This window comes from Chrysemys picta, chromosome 10 (assembly GCF_011386835.1).
Source record: "Chrysemys picta bellii isolate R12L10 chromosome 10, ASM1138683v2, whole genome shotgun sequence".
Lineage (NCBI taxonomy): Eukaryota > Metazoa > Chordata > Testudines > Emydidae > Chrysemys > Chrysemys picta.
In genome coordinates, this window is record NC_088800.1 from 48,291,333 (window position 1) to 48,312,354 (window position 21,022).

The window sequence follows — 21,022 nt, forward strand, 5'->3', positions numbered from 1 at the left end:
GAGACAGGATTATAACCCAGAATCCCAGACCCAGTGCCTTAACCGCAAGACCATGCTTGTTTAATTTAAGAAGTTAATCTTCTATCCCTGGCACATACAAAGGTAATTCTGACCGGGCTAATAAGATGCCTTGCTCATAAATTCACTGTGAACACTTGTTGTAGGAGTTGTTTTTAGCTCTCAGTTGTCAATGAAATAGACCTGACAAGTTAATCTATGCTGCACCTGGGGGCTGTTGAGATGGCAGGCAGGCACTCTGTTTATATTTAGCCCTGGTATCCTAGAGATCCACTTGCCTTGTGTTCAAAAATCCCTCTTTGTATCAGAGAAGCTTTTGTCATCTGCACAAAGGTGGCTCTAATAATAGTAATAAAAATAATCACCATTTAAATAAGCTTTAAAATGCAGAGACCAGAGCTGGGCCCAAATTGAAACCTCTGATCTCAGCACCCCGAACTGTTGAAGGGGTCGAGATCCACAGGCAATGTCTATTCCTGAACGTAGTTCTATGAAAGAACAGAATCCAGTTTGTGAAGCACTCCAAGAAAAGGAATCCACAGCCAGATCCAGAAATCCATAATCCCAAAGCTACCCAACCATGTTCCTGCTGCTTTCAATGGGAATGGGGGCAGAGTGAATATTGGAGCAAATATTTTCTTTTTAGGGACCAAGGGGAGACCTCCAGGATATGTAAAGCAGCCTAGGCACTTTGAAAACCTCACTACACACCCATCTGCATCTTTAGGTCCCTAAATATCTTTAAAAATCTAAGCCACCCAGGACCCTGGGTATGCACTTGAGCAATTGCTGCCCATGCTGCCATAAGTTCACTGCTATTGGTACTTGAGCTAGATCAAAGCTAGCTCGGTATGTAGAATTCTTGTGACAAGCACATGACACACTTTTCCATCCCTCTGAAATGGAGGGGCCCCATTTTCCCCCCCACAGATGTGGCTGGGAAATCATGTCAGTTTCACTGGGAAAATACTTTCTCAAGGAAATGTCCTCCTGATTATTGTCAAATGCCAGCCTCTGGCAGCATGAACAAGTGGTGAAAATGTGGCTGATCAGGAATTCACAAGGAAAAGCAAAATTATCCAGCTTTGAGTTTCTTTTCAAATAATTGCCCCACCTACATCCCCCATGTACCAGTTTTCCCTCTGGCCTAGAAGGGCTGGATGGTACTTTCCCAAGCCTCCGCAGCACGAATGACTAGCAATCAACATGCTGCTTCCCCAGCATCCACAGGCTTTGCCAACCTAAGCAGAAATCCTGCTTCTCCTACAGACAGCTCAATGCACTTGCCACCAGGCCAGCCTCTTGGACGTCTCTTGCGAGATGCCCTAATTCCCTCACACTCGCTATTTTGCCTTCACACTGTGGCCGGAGCAGCCTTCCTGAGGAGTCACTTACTGTGACTTTCGTTTGCTTTATCCAATACTTTACCCAAATCCTGCAATGAGCTCCACATGAGTGCAGAGTCTGCCCTTTCCCCATGCAAAGCCCCATGATCTCTTGGGTGCAGGGCTGCATGCATGCAGATTTCAATGCAGGATCAGGACCTTCATCCTTTCATGTGGGTTTTGGTCAGGTGATGGCACCTAGTTTCAAAATCATTTTCCCTGGAACGGTGCAATGCTGATGTGATACTTTTATAGGCCTCTTTCCTAGGAACAAAGCCTATATCACAGAAGTGCTGTGGTGCCCAGACACCATGAGGATGAGTATATTGCAAATGTGATTATGAGTGATAGATTAGATGGGCAGACAGATGGCATGGAGAGAAGGATTGAATAGACAGACATACAGAATGGGTGAAAAGATGGATGTGACAGAAACGCCTTCTGAAACAACAGAGGAAGGGTTTTCCTGACTGGCTATCTAGTGTAAAAACTGAGTTTTGCTAAAGAGTCACAGGCCCCTTGGCACCAATCTCTGATGAGGATTGTGGGTGAAAAGGGAAGATCAATATCACACACATTAGTTGATTAAAAGGCTCCCCCTCCCCATCATACATTATTATCCCAGTAGTGTCTGTAGGCCCCAGCTGAGATGTGGGCTCCATTGTGCTACGCCACATACACACACCACATCCCTGCCCCAGAAAGCTCACATGCTGTAAGACAAAGGAAGGAGGCCTATCCCCATTTCCCAGATGAGAAACTGAGACCAAGAGATGTCTCATCCAAGGTCAGACAGGGAGTCTAGGCAGAACAGGGGATTGAACCCAGCCTAGGGCTTTTCTGGTCACCAGCCCGTCCTTCCTCTCACTGATAAGCTGTGGGCAGGATTCTGGTGGAGAAGCGATGATGGGCCCAAACTCCAGGACTATACTAGAGTGCTTCTTGCATTCTGATGCCAGCCAATCTGAAAGGCAAACTGTGGCCACAGGCCAGAGACTCAGAGGTAGAATGAGCTTGGATGAACCCTTGGATGGCACCTTAAAGACTAACAGATTTATTTGGGCATAAGCTTTCAGGGGCAAAAAACCGACTACTTCAGATGCAACTTAACCATCTAAAAGTTTATGCCCAAATAAATTTGTTAGTCTTTAAGGTGCCACCGAACTCCTCATTGTTTTTGTGGATACAGACTAACACGGCTACCTCCTGATACTTGGTACACCGCTACCTCGATATAATGTGACCCGATATAACATGAATTCAGATATAACGCGGTAAAGCAGTGCTCCGGGGGGGCGGGGCTGCGCACTCCAGTGGATCAAAGCAAGTTCAATATAACGCGGTTTCACCTATAACGCGGTAAGATTTTTTGGCTCCCGAGGACAGCGTTATATTGAGGTAGAGGTGTACCTTCTGTTCTCGCAACTCATCTTCCTCTACATCAGGCAGTTACTAGCAGGGGCGGCTCCAGGCACCAGCGCATCGAGTGCATGCCTGGGGCGGCAAGCCGCGGGGGGCAGCCTGCCGGTCACCGTAAGAAGGAATGGTGACTAGTAACCAGGGGCGGCTCTATGTATTTTGCGACCCCAAGCACAGCAGTCAGGCAGCCTTCGGCGGCATGCCTGCGGGAGGTCTGCCGGTCCCACGGTCTCGGCGGCAATTTGGCGGCGGGTATGCCGAAGGCGCGGGACCGGCGGATCTCCCGCAGGCATGCCGCTGAAGGCTGCCTGACTGCCGTGCTTGGGGGTCGTAAAATACATAAAGCCGCCCCTGGTTACTAGTCACCATTCCTGCCAGAACAGGGCCAAATACAGCCCTGGCATAAGGGTGCCATTTAAATCAATGGAGTTATTCCTGCTGACACTGTCTCTGGATTTGACTTGCACAGGTGAAAATATAAAGACTCCTGGAAGATCTTTGGGGCAGGGCCTGTCTTTTTGTTCTGTGTTTGTACAGCACCTAGCTCAATGAGGTCTTGATCCATGATTCAACTTGCTAACACAAAATAATTAATACTAAGGAGAATTCAGTTAGCATCCCATTTCCTAACCCTCCAGATCAGCATTCTGCAACTGGACATTAATTCAATATTTGCTATCAGTTTGCCTGGATAATCAATGTAATTAAGGGCTCAGTGAAAGCTGGTGGATTTGGGCTGGTTGAGAATTTTTTGACTGAACGTTTTTCATCAGAAAATGCACATTTGTGAAAACTACAACTTTTTCTGAGACAGGGTTGGTGTCAATGAATTTTCGATTTTGAAAAGTTTTTGGGAAAAAAAGTTTTGAAATCAACAAAAGGAAAAGTTCCATTTTTCGCTTAAAAGGAACTTTTTGTTTTGAAATCTGAGTTAACTGATGGTCAAAAAAATCTTTTACTTTTTTAAAAAGTTGAATTGAAGCAACTGACCTGAGTCTGAAACATTTGCAGATTTTTAGTTCACGAACATTTTCAAGATTGACTTTTCATTTCAATTTGGGACACAAGTTTTGAAATTTTGAGAATCCCCACAGGGTAGGAAAACCGTTTCCAACCCAGTTCTAGTGGCAGTGCTTGTCAACAGCCTGCATCAGAGCTGTCCCTGTTCCACCGGACACGGGGGAAGATGCCAGGTTTGCTGGCCAGTTGTAGCTCCTTGCTGGTTAGATAACTTCCCGCTGTAAGTGACAGTGGTGGGAAATAGAGATAAGGTTTTGGCTACACTGTTACGGGATTATATTCTCATTCCTTTCTGGCTTTGGGCATTTTGGCATGAGCAAAGCCAGCCCCATGATTCTGACCCCAGCCCCTTCCATACTCGTGGACCATAAGACTACTGTTTGTTAGATGTGCAGAGATAGTCCCTCCTGGTGTGGGATGGGAGGTTCCAGGGTTTGTAGGGGTACAGACAGCCTCTCCTAATATGGTTTATAGCTATAAAAAAGCCCTGCCCTGTACAGGATGGGGGGCGGTGTTGTGGGATTTGTAGGTGCAGAGACAGTGCAGTGTTTATAGGTACACATGGAGAGCACTACTTCTCTTGCTGAGCTGTTGTGAGAGTCAGTTAGCTAATGTGTACAGGGCCACTGTCCAAGGACACAGGGTGACAAGCAGGTTTGCACTCAAGGTTTTTAGATCTGTGTTTGATGTTGCGATGTTGGTCCAAGTTCTCTAGCCCAGCTCTTACTGCAACGGTAGGCACAATATTGTTTACTCAAAAGCAGTCACATCAGAACACATTCAGCCAGTAAGATATAGGGGTGCAAAGAAATTCAGTCTATTAACCTAGAGCTCTGCTCGCCTACTCCACTGCCTGGAATAAAAGGCATGAGAACAGCATGTGGGAGATCTGCAGGAAAGAGCCTTCTGAAGGGAATACTAAGTTTCTGGGAAAGATGGCAGCTCTCCCGGGACCGATAATCCACAGCTAATATTGCAATGACAGCCCTAGTTTCAAACCAGAGAGCCACCAAACACCCCCAAAGCAAGGGGTTTGGTTCAGCACATCACAAGTGGTGGGTTGCTGAGCCCTTTGGAAAATGCAGCCCCACTGGGGTTGCTGAGTGCTCCACTGCCCTGGCAGCTCAGTGAAATAGCTGGATTATTGGATCACAGGGGGGCAGCTGGCTGCTGAGTTTGTTTGACAATCTGGCTCCTAAGGGCAGCTGTGAAATTCCATTCTGAACTTGCCCACAGTTTAGGGGTGTTTGGATTGGGCCTATCTCTTGCTCCCTGCCTCTCACCTCCCCCCCACCCCTTTAACAGGAGCCACTGACCACTGCTGTGTGTTGGGGGTGACCTATGTCACGTGACTGAGGCTAGGCTATGAAGATAGGCCCCGGATGACCCCAGCATTTCCTTTGTATCCCTCCCTTGTCTCACCTTCACATCACTGCTCTGGCTCTGTACTCAAACAGTGTCAGTTTTAGCCTGCCCAAGCCCTCCTCAAAACACATGCTCTCACCAAGCCTTATGGAAATTACTTCAGCGAGATTCTCATATCCTCCTCCAAATGCAGCCAGCAGCCCACGTGCCATGCATGTAGAATCATAGACTTTAAGGTCAGAAGGGACCATTATGATCGTCTAGTCTGACCTCCTGCACAATGCAGGCCACAGAATCTCACCCACCCACTCCTGTATCAAACCCCTAACCTATGACTGAGCTATTGAAGTCCTCAAATTGTGGTTTAAAGACTTCAAGGTGCAGAGAATCCTCCAGCAGGTGACCCGTGCCCCATGCTGCAGAGGAAGGTGAAAAACCACCAGGGCCTCTGCCAGTCTGCCCTGGAGGAAAATTCCTTCCCGACCCCAAATATGGTGATCAGCTAAACCCTGAGCATGTGGGCAAGATTCACCAGCCAGACACCCAGGAAAGAATTCTCTGTAGTAACTCAGATCCCACCCCATCTAACACCCCATCACAGGCCATTGGGCATATTTACCGCTAATAGTCAAAGATCAGTTAATTGCCAAAATTAGGCTATCCCATCATACCATCCCCTCCATAAACATATCAAGCTTAGTATGGAAGCCAGATATGTCTTTTGCCCTCACTGCTCCCCTTGGAAGGCTGTTCCAGAACTTTATTCCTCTGATGGTTAGACCTTGATTGTCAGGTGGGGCAACAACCTCCTGATTGGTCTATAAGGTTCTGGGCACCTAATTTATTACAAAGGGCCAGATTCTGCCACCCTTCCTCAGACTGAGCAGTGTCCTACCCCTAAGCACTCCCACTGAAATCAACAGGGCTACTCAAGGAGTAAGGTATTACTTGGCATGAGCAGAGGTGGCAGAATTGGATCCATCAGGTATTTAGAAACAGTTGCTGTTGCATTATTCTAAGAACAGACTTCACACAGGTTTCAGAGTGGTAGCCGTGTTAGTCTGTACCAGCAAAAACAACGAAGAGTCCTTGTGGTACCTTAGAGACTAACAAATTTATCTGGGCATAAGCTTTTGTGGGCTCAGTGGCTCAGTGGAGAAATCCTGCATTGATTCTCTTGGACCTGCCAGCTGCAAACCAGATGCCAGAGATGGTTTAACTAGTGATGGGCCCCACTCAAGGCCCTCCACCCCGGAACATTTTGGGGATGTTCAGATCCAGGTTGGAGTCCAAGCTCTGAACAGCAAGACTCAGCAGTCTCTCCCATCTGGGAGCAGGCTTTGCTGTATGGACATTTCGAACACTCATGAGGCTGAGTCACAAAGCAGGACCCTCATCCTCCGAAGGCAGATGAACCCTTCATCTTGCCTAGCCAGCATGCCTTCCTTGACTGGAGGTGACTCTTTGTATAGCTTACACAGGATCTGATAGCCACAAGAAGAGAGCGGTATCTGTGCTCCTGTCTCTGGTCACTAGAGGGCGCACTGAGCCTACATCTCCAGTAGATTGCTTGTGGCAATTTTCTACTTATCCCAGAGGCTAGAAACAGGTGCCCAATAACATTCTTGTACTTCTCCTTGGGGTAACCAAACTGATTCATTTGGCTAAATTTCCACTAGCCCGTGTAGGAACCTCCTGCTGTCCTGAGGAGAAGCCGTGCTAGAACATACCATTTGCCAGAATTAAACATGTCACCTTGATAGAGAGCAAACCCCAAAATGAACCCACATGCACATGAACGAGGACACAGGTACATACCCAATACGGATGTAACCTAAGCATTCTAGGAAGCAGACCCGTCGAAGCTGGAGGGGTTTACATGCTACAGATTGTGGGGATCAGACGGCGTTGCGGGCGGATAACACAATATAGAGCCTTTCATCACTAGGACACTGGTTGGAATTCAGCCCAAGTCAGCAGGGAACAGAAGTCATGTATCTGGTGGCTGTTCATTGGCCTTGGTGGAATGAGCTGGTGAGTCTCAGCCCAGTTTCTAATGGGCAAGTTTCCACATGCAGTTGGCAGCCTCATCAGAGAGGTCAATGACTGAATGGGGCCATGGATACAAAATTGATCCCATTGAAGTGATCCCATTGACCTGCAGCTGATTTGAGGCCCATTGGCAAAAGCCAATGGGGGACAATTGGCATTTCTTATTCTGGAGGTGGGCAGAGAACTTCAGTCCCCACTGTCATCAGTCTGACACTCTGCACCCGCACTAAGTTGATTGCTAGAACAATTTCAGACATCCTTTAAAGAGACAGCAGATCGAGGGAAGTGATTATTCCCCTCTATTTGACACTGGTGAGGCCATATCTGGAGTATTGCATCCAGTTTTGGTCCCTCCACTACAGAAGGGATGTGGACAAATTGGAGAGAGTCCAGCGGAAAGCAACGAAAATGATTAGGCGGCTGGGGCATATGACTTAAGAGGAGAGGCTGAGGGAACTGGGGTCATTTAGTCTGCAGAAGAGAAGAGTGAGTGGGGTTTTGATAGCAGCCTTCAACTACCTGAAGGGGAGGTTCCAAAGAGGATGGAGCTAGGCTGTTCTCAGTGGTGGCAGATGCCAGAACAAGAAGCAATGGTCTCAAGTTGCAGTGGGGGAGGTCTAGGTTGATATTAGGAAACACTATTTCACTAGGAGGGTGGTGAAACTCTGGAATGGGTTACCTAGGGAGGTGGTGGAATTTCCATCCTTAGAGGTTTTTAAGGCCCGGCTTGAAAAAGCCTTGGCTGGGATGATTTCGTTGGTGTTGGTCCTGCTTTGAGCAGGGGGTTGGACTAGATGACCTCCTGAGGTCTCAACCAACCCTAATATTCTATGATTCTATGACCGCGAGAGACTCTCTTCCATCATTTCTATCACTCTGGGGAAGCCTTTTACAAAATCCCACATAAAACACTAGAGAAAGGGTCAGATCCTCAGCTGATGTAAATCCATTGTCCTGAGTGGAGCTAGGCAGATTTACAACAGCTGCAGATCTGGCTCAACACAATATGCTGTCCTTCTCAATCAGACAGTAGACTGCACTGACTATGCAAACTAACTCCTCCTCTGTTCAAATTTTTCATCCTCTCTCTCTGTTGTGAAGAAGCAGAGATCAGAATCCAGGAGGATTTGGGTGACACCTGTGACATTCTGCACCCCATATTCAACATAGTGGCATGATTATAATGTAATTATGACATAATTATGATGGACCTTGTACAGAATGTGTCATGTGATGTGTCAGTGGAAAAGTTATGATTTGCTGAATACTATCATCCTATTTGTGTGTATGTATCATTTTTGTATCTGGAGTTATGAATATGGACTGTATTTCAAATGTGGTTACATTTGGGTGATATCCACTAGGCAAGATGCTTCTAGTCTAGACAGCTGATTGTGAAGGGCCTATTCAATGTAATGGGCCATTAAGAAAAATAATAGGCCTTGGGAGAAGCTTATCCCGCACCTGGTAAGCTTTCCTGAGAACACTCCAGACAGCCTATGGACTCAGCAAAACATGCAAGGGCATGTGACCAGACCACATGATACTAAACTCCATTTTGGTACACCTATTCTTCCACAAACTGGGCTGGGAACTTAGCTTGAAACAAAGCGTTCCCACCATATGGAGAGATTATATAAGGTGGGGAGAGACATCATGATTTGTATTCACTCCTCTACAATTCAACACCTGAAAGAACCTCTGAAAGACAAAGGACTTGGAACGGGGGAGGGAGACCCAAGCTGCAAAGCAGATGCAGCTTGTGCCTCAAGAATCTGTAAACCTGCTTGTATCATCAGTCAGGGTGAGATATTGCTAATTCAAATCCTATCTGACATGCATCCGACAAAGTGGGTATTCACCCAAGAAAGCTCATGCTCCAATACGTCTGTTAGTCTATAAGGTGCCACAGGACTCTTTGCTGCTTTTACAGATCCAGACTAACACAGCTACCCCTTTGATACTTAAATCCTATCTAGTGGATTTAAGGCTCAGTTAGCGTTTTTGTTTATTTCCTAGGTAACCTAGGATTTGATCTGTTTGCTATCACTTACACTTAAAATCTATCTTTCTGTAGTTAATAAACTTGTTTTATCTTAATCAGTGTGTTTGAGTGACATATATGGGAAAATCTCAGCTTGGTTAACACAGACTTGTTGCATATCTTCCCCACATCGAGAGGGGAGCAAATTAATTAACGAGCTTGCACCATACAGATCCCTGGGCAATGCAAGATGGCATAATTCTGGGTTTATACTCCAGTAAGGGTGCAAGGCTGGGGAGCTGGGAAGTTGGTTGCAGGCCTCCTGTTTGTCTATGAGTGGCGTAGATAAAGCACTCAGGTAACTCATTTGGGTGTGTGGTGCCACCTGCTGTCGTGTTGGGTGATAACAGGTCCTGGAGAGGCTGGCTGAGTCACCAGCAGAGCAGTGTGAGAGAGGCCAGCCCAGCTGAATGGTTAAGGGGCACAGCGGTTCCAACAGCACCCCAAGGGTGACAACCCATCACAACTCCCTTTAGCCCACTTGCTTCTTTAGCTCAGCATGTTGTTTTGGAGGAACATTTCAACGATCTCCCTCACCTGCTGCCCTGATTTATAACTGCCAGAGGTCAAGAAACATGCCCAGTACCAGACAAAAGAAGAATTTCTCCAGAGATCTTGCTGCAAATGCTGAAGATGTTCATGTTGTACACCATGCCCTAGATAGTACAGTGATAGATATAGGGATTTTTCTAGGATTCCAAGGCAGTTAGCCCAGCAACTGGCATCATATTCAGCCTTTTCTTAGAGGATCAGACATAATCAGGGACATGAATATTCATAGCCATGCATGACCACATATATAAACAGACAGACATGTACCACAAACTTCCATATATGCAGACAGCTACATGCACACACAGGTTCTATCTATTGTACTTCAATGCCCCCCTCCCAGCACCATGGGATCGGAGCTCCTCCCACGTTTTGGTGACCTATCCTCACACCACCCTGTGAGAGAAGACAGGGCTAGTATCTCTATTGTACAGATGGGAACTGAGGCTAACAGAGACTAAGTGACTTGCCCAAGGTCAAGTCTTGTGGCAAAGCAGGGGTTTGAACCCAGTTCTCCCAAGCACTAGGCTAGTGCCCTAACCAGTGGGCCCACCTTCCTCTCTGGTCAGCCATAGAGGCATGCATCCACAGAGACAAACGCACACACTCATGGGCACTGAAGACAGAAAGAAGCAAAGGTCCACAGGAATGAATTGTCTACTTATTCATTTGCTATACCAGAGACATGGTTATTCCATAAATATCCAATTCAGAATCAGTACCAGCTCCCAGAAGATCATTAAGGAAGTTATTCCAAATGTTAATGAAGTTGGGGGTAACCCCCTCCCCCCAGCTAATGGTTACGTCTCCCTAGACAGAGGCAGCTTGTGACATGAGTTCTTTATCATGTATGATGAACAGAGCTAGCCTTGGCTCTTGTCATTTCTTCCCCACCCACGCTTTTCGTCATGTATAACTAGCTCATCACTGCACAGTCTCCTATTAGAGCTCAACAGGGTTAGTTCTGGTTGCTTTTGTCTATAGAACTTTCCTTCCCTCACCCATACTGTATGCACAGCGGACTCACCACAGACAGGCATGCACACACAGCCATGTATGTGAGCATGCAGCTCTGTGAAATACAGTGCTAGTGGAGTAGGAACTGGTATCAAGGAGGTCTGAGTTGCTTCACCAGATCTCTGAGCACCCAGGTTGGCAATACCAGTAGGTCACTGAAGACCCAGGGCACTTAGCAAAGCTTTACGAGAGCTCAATACAACCTGACTAGGGAATGCACAGGAGGAGCTAGGGCCATTCTGGAGCTTCAGGGCAAGATCTTAGGGTATATTTCTTAAAACAAAGGAGCCCAGTGGTGACAGATCCTTCTCCTTGGTTAAGATCAGCTCCATTCAGACAATGTAATGCTACTAGCCTCCCTCCTCTCACTGGCTTTCTGTCACATGGGAAGAGTTATAAACACCCCTCCCTTGAAGGAGAAAAGTCACTACCTTCCATCCAGTCTGCGGAGCGTGCCTGCCAGGCCTATTTGTACGATGGCATCCATCGTCTTTAGTAAAGCATTTCAGAGTGCGCTATGCAGCCAGGATTCGGAATGCAGACCCATGAGCTGGAAAACAAATGGGTGAAAGCAAATAAGTCATGGAGCCATAGGCTGCCACCTATAGCGCACTTTACTCAGGCAAAGCCCGCTGCTTGTATAACGCTGATAGACCCTGGTCGTTGGTGGGCGGAATTGAACCTGGGGCCTCTGGAGCTTAGTGTGTGAACCTCTACTGCAGGGGTCTCAAACACACAGCCCGGGGGCTGCATGCGGCCCGCGGGGTTATTTTCTGCGGCCCGCAAACTCCTCGCGGCCCCCCCGCCCTCCCCCCAGTGTTTACCTAGAGCGGCTCCGGCCCGACGCGCACTGGGGGCAGGGCAGGCTCCATGCCTGCCTGCCCTGCCCCCACGCCGCTCCGGGAAGCAGATGGAACCTGGGGGAAGAGAGGCACAGTGGTGTGTGTGTTGATGTTGCTTCAGGCTCCGCCCCCCAGCAGCTCCCATTGGCCGGGAACGGGGAACCGCGGCCAATGGGAGCTGCTGGGGGCAGTGCCTGAAGCAACAGCCACACACACCCCTGAGCCTCTCCTTCCCCAGATTCCATCGGCTTCCCGGTGTGGGGGCAGGTTAGGCAGGCAGGGAGCTGCCCTGCTCCCGGTGCGCATTGGGCCAGAGCCCACCCCCTGAACCCTTCCTGCAGCCGAACCCCCTGCCCTGAGACCCCTGCCACACCCCGACCCCCTGTCGCACCCCATACCCCTCCTACACCCCGACCCCCTGCTGCACCCTGCACTCCTCCTGCACCCCAACTCCCTGCCCTGAGCCCCCGCCACACCCCTCCTGCACTCCCTGGGGGCAGGGAGGGGGCAGAGTTGGGGTGGGGATTTCAGGGAAGGGGTTGGAATGGGGGAAGGGAAGGGGTGGGAAGAGGCGGGGCTCATGGAAGGGGTGGAGTGGGGGCGGGGCTGAGGGCGGCGGGGGGGGAGGTGTCAGTAAATGCGGCCCTCGGGCCAATGTACTAGTCCTCATGTGGCCCTCGTGGTCATTTGAGTTTGAGACCCCTGCTCTACTGCATGAGCTAAAAGCCAACTGGCTTGGTTAAGGCTGTAGAGCAGACTCATTTTATCTCTCTCTCTTTCTCTAAGTGGTCTCAGTGCCACTAATTGGGACAGAATAGCACACCCAGGAGGTGTGTGGGTTACACTTGCACTAGGCGCGGACAGGTGGCACAAGGGGAGTAGCTCAAGATGCGGTGATGGGCTATCACTCCCCAAAGAGTCTGAATGACCGAGTGGAGCTGGGCTGAAGAATGGGTGTGTCCCAGCAATGCCAGGAGTGGAACTAGATGCCACATTCCTGAGGTTCTAACCTCCCCTTTTTACCCTCTGCTAGGATAAATGGCAGAGCTCCACTGAAGCACTGATTTCCATCAGCTGAGGAGCTGGCTGGAGGGCTTTCGTTTGTCTGAATAAGGTCTGGGTGAAAACCAAACAGGGGATTTCAGGGCTTGGTCCTGCGAGCTTTGCCCGAGCAAGATCCCAGGCTTTGGCCCTCCATTTAGCCCTTGACTGACACAGCTCATCCTCCAAAAAGCGGCCAGCAAATCCCCTGGGGAAGTGACCTGGGAAATAGCTGCTGGGTTTTAACACAAGCATTTTGATGAAGATTTCCTCCCCTGTCCAATTAGCACTAAGTAGTCACACTCCATCTCCCCTCCCTCTTTTCTCTCATCCCCTCCCACAGGCCACAGCTATGTTTGGCAAGACACTGGAGCCCAGGTATGCCTGAGCCCACTTGACAACTGCTGGGCATTGAGGCCACAGCTGTATGTGGCTGGCCAGTTTAGGCCACTTCACCTAGGTCCATCCCAAGGGAAACTTGTTTGGCTTGCACAATGCCTCACCATGGCAACTGGGGGAGGTGAAGCACTGGGGTTAGGCTATGCTTTACTGAAGCCCAATGAGCTTCCCTTTCCCACTGTCTGAAGCTCCGCCAGAGTGTCAGCCTTGGGCAGTTCATTCTGCTTCTGGTGGCAGGAGAAAAATGGAGGCCAAGACTTCCTGATGGGGTGCCCAAAGCAAGGCTCCAAGGCCCAGATGCTCAAAGGTGTTTAGACTTCTACCTTCCATTGAAATCAATGGGAATAGAAGCCTAAATACCTTCAGAGATCCACGCCCTAATCCATATTCAGGCCTGATCTTCAGATCCCATTGGCTTGAGTGGCAGCTACAGGTGCTCAGAGGTGATGGAGGCAGAAGTAGATAAAAGAAAAGAGCAGAGAGCCAACCTTTCTAGAAGAGTCCTACAGAATCTAACAGAAAACGATCACCTTTCTAAAGGTCTTTCAGTTCCCTCTAGAGAATTTAGTAGAGAATTATACCTTTTCTGTACAAGGGTCAAAAGCCTAGAGAGAAAGGATGTAATATTTTAAATATCCCACAGGTTTATTGAGCAATTTCTATTAAAACGCTCCTACTTTCATCCCTGTTTCATTCCATAAGAGAAGCAGCAAAGTCAATGGGACTCTGGGTGGCGTCTTGGACGAACCACCTCCAGAAATGAGGAAGGAATGGCTAGAGAGATAAGCCATGGGCCAGTGATGCCTTGGTACAGCAGTGCCACAGAATGCTAAAGCCTCAAAGGCGGCAAAGAGCTTACTGAGAACATGGTGCTGTAAGGCGCCTTCAGCAGCAGCAAGAACTCATTTTATGAGCCATAACAGAGCAGTGTCCATGCTAAGAGAAGGAGGAAAGACAGTCAGCTATTGGTGTAGGGAACTGAAAGAAGCCCTCTTTTACAGCCACTCTGCTGAGCAAATAGACTCATAGACTTTAAGGTCAGAAGGGACCATTATGATCATCTGGTCTGACCTCCCGCATGATGCAGGCCACAAAGCCGTCCCTACCCTTTCCCTTGACTCTGCGGTTGAAGTCCCCAAATCCTGTGGCTTAGAGACTTCAATTAGCAGAGAATCCTCCTGCTGGTGATCCCTGCCCCATGCTGCGGAGGAAGGCGAAAAACCTCCAGGGCCTCTGCCAATCTACCCTGGAGGAAAATTCCTTCCCGACCCCAAATATGGCGATCAGTAAAACCCCGAGCACGTAGGCAAGATTCTCCAGCCTGACCCTCATTAGCCATTATACTATTTACCCGCCATGGCACGCTGTTCCTTTGACTAAAATCATGTTATCCCATTAAACCATTCCCTCCATAAACTTATCTAGCTTAATCTTAAAACCAGACAGGTCCTCCGCCCCCACCGTTTCCCTCGGAAGGCTGTTCCAATATTTCACCCCTCTGACGGTCAGAAACCTTCGTCTAATTTCAAGCCTAAACTTCCCCACAGCCAGTTTATATCCATTCGTTCTCGTGTCCAAATTAGTACTGAGCTGGAATAATTTCTCTCCCTCCCTGGTATTTATCCCTCTGATATATTTAAAGAGAGCAATCATATCCCCCCTCAGCCTTCGTTTGGTCAGGCTAAACAACCCGAGCTCCTCTAGTCTCCTTTCATACGACAGGTTTTCCATTCCTCTGATCATCCTAGTGGCCATTCTCTGTACCCGTTCCAGTTTGAGTTCATCTTTTTTAAACATGGGAGACCAGAACTGCACACAGTACTCCAAATGAGGTCTCACCAGCGCCTTGTACAATGGAAGCAGCACTTCTTTATCCCTACTAGATATACCTCGCCTAATGTATCCCAAGACCGCATTGGCTTTTTTCACCGCCACGTCACATTGTCGACTCATAGTCATCCTGCGGTCTACAAGGACCCCGAGGTCTTTCTCCTCCTCCGTTACTTCTAACCGGTGCGTCCCCAGCTTGTAACTAAAATTGTTGTTAGTCATCCCTAAATGCATCACCTTACACTTTTCACTATTAAATTTCATCCTATTTCTGATACTCCAATTCAGAAGGTCATTCAAGTCTCCCTGCAGAATATCCCTATCCTCCTCCGAATTGGCAACACCTCCCAGCTTTGTGTCATCCGCAAACTTTATCAGCCCACTCCTACAATCGGTTCCGAGGTCAGTAATAAATAGATTAAATAAAATGGGTCCCAAAACCGAACCTTGAGGAACTCCACTGGTGACCTCCCTCCAACCTGACAGTTCACCCTTCAATACGACCCGCTGCAGTCTCCCCATTAACCAGTTCCTTATCCACCTCTGGATTTTCATATCGATCCCCATCTTTTCCAGTTTAACCAGTAATTCCTCGTGCGGTACAGTATCAAACGCTTTACTGAAATCAAGGTATATTAGGTCCACCGCATTTTCCTTATCTAATAAGTCCGTTACTTTCTCGAAGAAGGAGATCAGATTGGTTTGGCACGATCTGCCTTTGGTAAAACCATGTTGTAATTTGTCGCAATTGCCATTGACCTCAAGGCCCTCAACTACTTTCTCCTTCAGAATTTTCTCCAGGACCTTGCACACTACAGATGTTAAACTAACAGACCTGTAGTTACCCGGGTCACTTTTTTTCCCTCTCTTGAAAATAGGAACCACATTAGCTATTCTCCAGTCTAATGGAACAACCCCCGAGTTTACAGATTCATTAAAAATTATCGCTAAGGGGCCTGCTATGTCTCGCGCCAATTCCTTCAATATTCTCGGATGAAGATCATCCGGTCCACCCGACTTAGTCCCATTAAGGTGTTCAAGTTTGGTTTCTACCTCGGATACGGTAATCCCCCCTCCCGTATCCCCCTCTGTCACGCTGCTAATATTCCTAATCCCTTCATTGGCCTAATTGAACACCGATGCAAAATATTCGTTTAGATATTGTGCCATGCCTAGATTATCCTTAATCTCCTCTCCAGCTATAGTCTTCAGCGGTCCCACTTCTTCTTTCTTTGCTTTCTTCCTATTTATATGGCTGTAAAACCTCTTATTATTGCTTTTAATTCCCCTCGCAAGGTCCAACTCTACATGGCTTTTGGCCTTTCTCACTCTATCCCTACATGCTCTGACCTCACTAAGGTAAGTTTCCTTACTGATCCCTCCCCTCTCCCACTCTTTGTACACTTTCTGTTTTTTCCTAATCGCCCCTTTGAGACGGTCACTCATCCAGCTCGGTCTAAATCTCTTGCTTACTAACCTTTTTCCCTTTTTTGGGATACAGGCCTCCGACAGTTCATGCAGCTTTAATTTAAAATAATCCCAGGCTTCTTCTGCCTTTAGATCCATTAATATGTTTGCCCAATCCACTTCCCTTACCAGTCCTCTTAATTTGTTAAAATTAGCCTTTCTAAAATTATAAACCCTAGTCTTTGACTTAATTCTGTTACTCCTTCCATTTAGTTTAAACTGAATTAGCTCATGATCACTGGACCCTAAGTTGTCCCCTACAACCACTTCCTCGACGAGGTCCTCACTACTCACCAAAACCAAATCCAAAATGGCCTCCCCCCTCGTCGGTTCAGCTACCACTTGATGAAGGAATTGATCAGCAAGCACATCTAGGAACATCTGAGCCCTATTATTGCTACTAGCATTTGTTCCCCAATCTATATCTGGGAAGTTAAAGTCCCCCATAATTACACAGTTCCTATTAGTATTTACTTCCCTAAACACATTAAATAGTTCTTTATCCATATCCTGGGTTGATCCCAGCGGTCTATAGCACACCCCAAGCACTATCCCTGGAGAGGCTCTAGTAGTTCTTTTACCCAGTGTGAGTATTGCCCAGACGGACTCCGTCTTATCTATTCCATCAACTATTATTTCTTTACAGCTTATCTCATTATTGACATACAATGCCACCCCCCCACCTTTACCTTTGTTCCGGTCGTTCCTAAACAGCGCATACTCTTCCATACCCGTATTCCAGTCGTGACTGCCGTTCCACCACGTTTCAGTTATTCCTACGATATCCGGTTTCAATTCTCGGACCAGGAGCTCTAATTCCTCCATTTTGTTACCTAGGCTTCTCGCATTGGTTTTATAAACATCCTAATGTATGCCTCTTAGCCTGTCTCCCATTAATATAGCAATTTGTTACAGACCTCTTTCTGTTCATCCCCCCTCTCCTTCTCATCCCCCTAGCTATATTTCCTCTTATCTCATCACTCGCCTTTTCAATGTTGGAATCTGGCGTGGAGATTAACTGTACATCTCCCAACCGTCTCCCCCAACTTCCTAGTTTAAAGCTCTTTTGATGAGATGAGCCAGTCTCCCTCCCAGAAGTCTATTTCCTTCTCTACTCAGGTGAAGTCCATCCCGTGAGAACAGCTGTCTGTCCCTGAAAGCCTCCCAGTGGCCATACATTCCAAAGCCCTCCTTATAGCACCACTCTCTTAGGCCTGGTCTATACTACCCGCCTGAATCGGCGGGTAGAAATCGACCTCTCGGGGATCGATTTATCGCGTCCCATCGGGACGCGACAATCGATCCCCGAATCGGCGCTCTAACTCCACCAGCGGAGGTGGTAGTAAGCGCCACCGACAAAAAGCGGCAGAAGTAGATTTTGCCGCCGTCCTCACAACGGGGTAAGTCGGCTGCAATACGTCAAATTCAGCTACGCTATTCACGTAGCTGAATTTGCGTATCTTAAATCGACTCCCCGCTGTAGTGTAGATGTACCCTTAGCCAACTATTTATTCTCACAATCCTATCAGCCCTTTGCTGCCCTTCTCTAGGAACAGGCAGAATCCCACTAAAGATAATCTGAGCCTCTATCTCCTTGAGCGTCTTACCCAGCCTGGCATAATCTCCCTTGATTCTCTCTAACGAGAACCTAGCCGTGTCATTCGTTCCTACATGAAGGATTATCAAGGGGTTCTTACCTGCTCCTTTTAGTATCCTTTTCAACCGCAGGTCCACATCGCGTATCTTTGCGCCCAGTAGACAGCACACCCTTCTGTTTTCTGGGTCCGCCCTGGTCACAGGCCTGTCTAATCTCCTAAGTAAAGAGTCCCCAATCACATACATCTGCCGTCGCCTGGCAACAGTGCGATCTACTAATCTAGTCTCTGATCCCTCTAGTCCTAAACTGTGTCTGTTCCTATCTTCCCTTATACTCCCCCTTGTGCCTTCCTGAATCCTCTGGGGGCCCAGATTTGGTGCTGTCTCCATCAACTCCTCCCCTCTCTCTATTGGACTAGCTGCTCTTCTCTTCTTCCTCACCCTCCCACCTTCAGTCACCACTTGCAGCCCCCCCCACCTCGCTATCCAAACACCCAAACCTGTTCCTGAGTTCTATTTCCCCCTCACTAGCCCTCCTTTTCCTTGGCCTGCTTCTCACGGTCACATGCTTCCACTGACCTTGTTCTCCCCCTAACAATCCCCCCTCGCTGTCCTCTACCTCTGCTTCCACCTGCACCCCTGAGCATTCCCCTTCTGCCCCTCCTTGCCTGTCCTCCATCAGCTGCTCAAACCCCCGTCTAAACTCCACCAGGGTATCTACCTGCATCTGCAACCCCTTAATCTTTTCTTCCAGTAACTCTATAAGGCGGCACTTCATGCAAACATACCTCTGTACCGGCTCACCTGCTAGGACTATATACATATCACAGCTTCCACATGCAGCCATCTGCAGTCCGTTTGCTGCTGCTTGGCTCATGGCTGCTGCAGTCTCTGCCCACAGCACCTGGGGACACAGAGCACACAACACACCGCGCCCTCCTGCCTCCCCTTCCACCTCCCCCTGCAAACTCCCACTCAAACTCCCCTGTTAGCAGCCCTGTTTGCTGCCTCCTGTGAAGGATAGAAATGGGAGAAGGGGGTTGCTGTTGAAGGTGGGGACAGATGTATAGGGTGGTAAAAAACAGAAAGAGGAGTTGTTGACAATGGCCCCAATTCAGGGAGCACAGCAAGGCCAGGAAAAAAGGATTCAGGTGCCTCAAGGGACTGGGTGATATCAGAAAGCTGCAGGGGCTCATGGGAGAGGAGTGGGGGAAGAAGGAACAATTCTGTTGTGAGTGAAAGGAATCTGAGTGCTTTTAACATGCCTGCTAACTGGAGCAAGACAGAAGCAGAATGTAAACACTTCCCCATCTCTCTATCTGAGCACTGACACCAGTGGCTCCAAGTGCTAAATCATCCTGTGGCTGAATGGAGAGAGGGACTAAAGCATCTCCCCAGCCAGCATCTCCCCATCTGTTTGTTTAGAAACTGTAATGGAGCAGAGAGTGGGTGACTGGGGCATGTCCTGGCAGAGAAGGAATTATATTCATAGGAAGCAGTTCACATAGATCAGAGCAATTACTTACTTTGTGGTAACACCCCAAGTGTGCTAGGTGCCTTAGGTAGAACAGGTAGGGTGACCAGACTGCAAGTGTGAAAAATCGGGACAGAGGGTGGGGGGGTAATAGGAGCCTATATAAGAAAAAGCCCCAAATATCAGGACTGTCCCTATAGAATCGGGACATCTGGTCACCCTAAGAACAGGACAAAAATCATCTTAGTACCGGCTGCTCTGTGCCTCAGTTTCCTCTTAGCCAGAAGTAAGCACTTTAGTCTCCCATTCTTTGCTGCAACAGTTCCAGTGCTTCCAGCCACGTCATGAAGTCTACCCACTGCTTCTGGGAGTGAACAAGACGTCCAAGCAAATGAAGTCTTTCAACTCCTCACCTTCAGCTCAGGGTTCTATAAGCACATTTGATTCCTTCCTCAGGGCTTCCCAGTTACTCTTGTATCAGGGCTATAGGTGCTGGCTCTCTCTCTCAAGCTGTTTCCCCCAGGCAGGAGAGCTCCAGTGGCCCCACTCCAGACACTCTTCCCCTCAGCCTTTTCTAGCTATTTCCCAGGCCTTCTCGCTGCTCCATTACAGCTGTTTCCTGTAGGTCTTATGGAAAGCCCTGCCTTGGGGCTATTGTCACGTGATGCTCAGTCACCTGACCCAACCACCTGCCCAAGCCAAAACCCCTCTTCTGGGAGGAGGATAACTAAGCCCAACTCCCTTAAAGGCCCAACCCACCTACAGATGGAGAGACTTTCCCATGCATATTTACGTTTTTAATAGCTTTCCCCCTGCCACTGCTGTCAGCCCAGGTTCACAGGGGATGTGGCATTCAGCACTCAGAGCAGAGGGAAGTGGGAATAGGAGTCCTGGGTTCTGGTCCTGTCTCTGCCACTGACTCGCTGTGGGACCTGGGACAAGTCCCTTGGGCCCAGATCCTCAAAGGGAATGAGATGCCTAACTCCCATTGATTTCAAAGAACAGCTTAGCCTGTCTATATTGTGAGGGTTGTTCTGATACAGCTACCCCAAGGGCTGGAATTGGGGCCAACTTTCATCAAATCATTGCACAAGCCCCAAACTCCTGTTGTACCTAATTCTAGTCTCCCCTATACCTAGCCACTCCCCATGGAGCTGACCAAGGTTGCAGGGATGCACATGAGAACAGAACAGGGAGGGTGAGAGTAAGGTACTGTAGGGCTGAGTGTGTCTGTGGGAAGTTGCCTCTTCCTACAAGCAAGCTGCTGCTAGGGTTGCCAGGTGTCCGGTTTTCAACCGGAAAGTCCGATTGAAAGGGGGCCTGTACACAGGGCTGGATTAACCTATAGGCTAATAAGGCTATAGCCTTAGGCCCTCCTATTTTTAGGCCTTACTTTAGGCCCTCCTATATTTAGGTCCTACTATATGCCCTCCATTCCATATTGAAGTAACAGCTGAGTGACGGTAGTGAGGCCATCGGAAATTCTTTGTCTCAGATATTT

The 21,022-nt window shown here is 48.3% G+C and overlaps 1 long non-coding RNA gene across 1 annotated transcript; it reads right to left on the reverse strand.

Annotated features, from left to right (window-relative positions):
* Positions 1–11,303: 11,303 nt before the first annotated feature.
* LOC135974007 (uncharacterized) lies at positions 11,304–18,973 on the reverse strand. Its single transcript, XR_010591121.1, has 3 exons — positions 18,852–18,973; positions 18,149–18,264; positions 11,304–11,422 (listed from the first exon to the last, which is right to left on the reverse strand). It is a non-coding gene; the product is annotated as an uncharacterized LOC135974007 (long non-coding RNA).
* Positions 18,974–21,022: the final 2,049 nt, after the last annotated feature.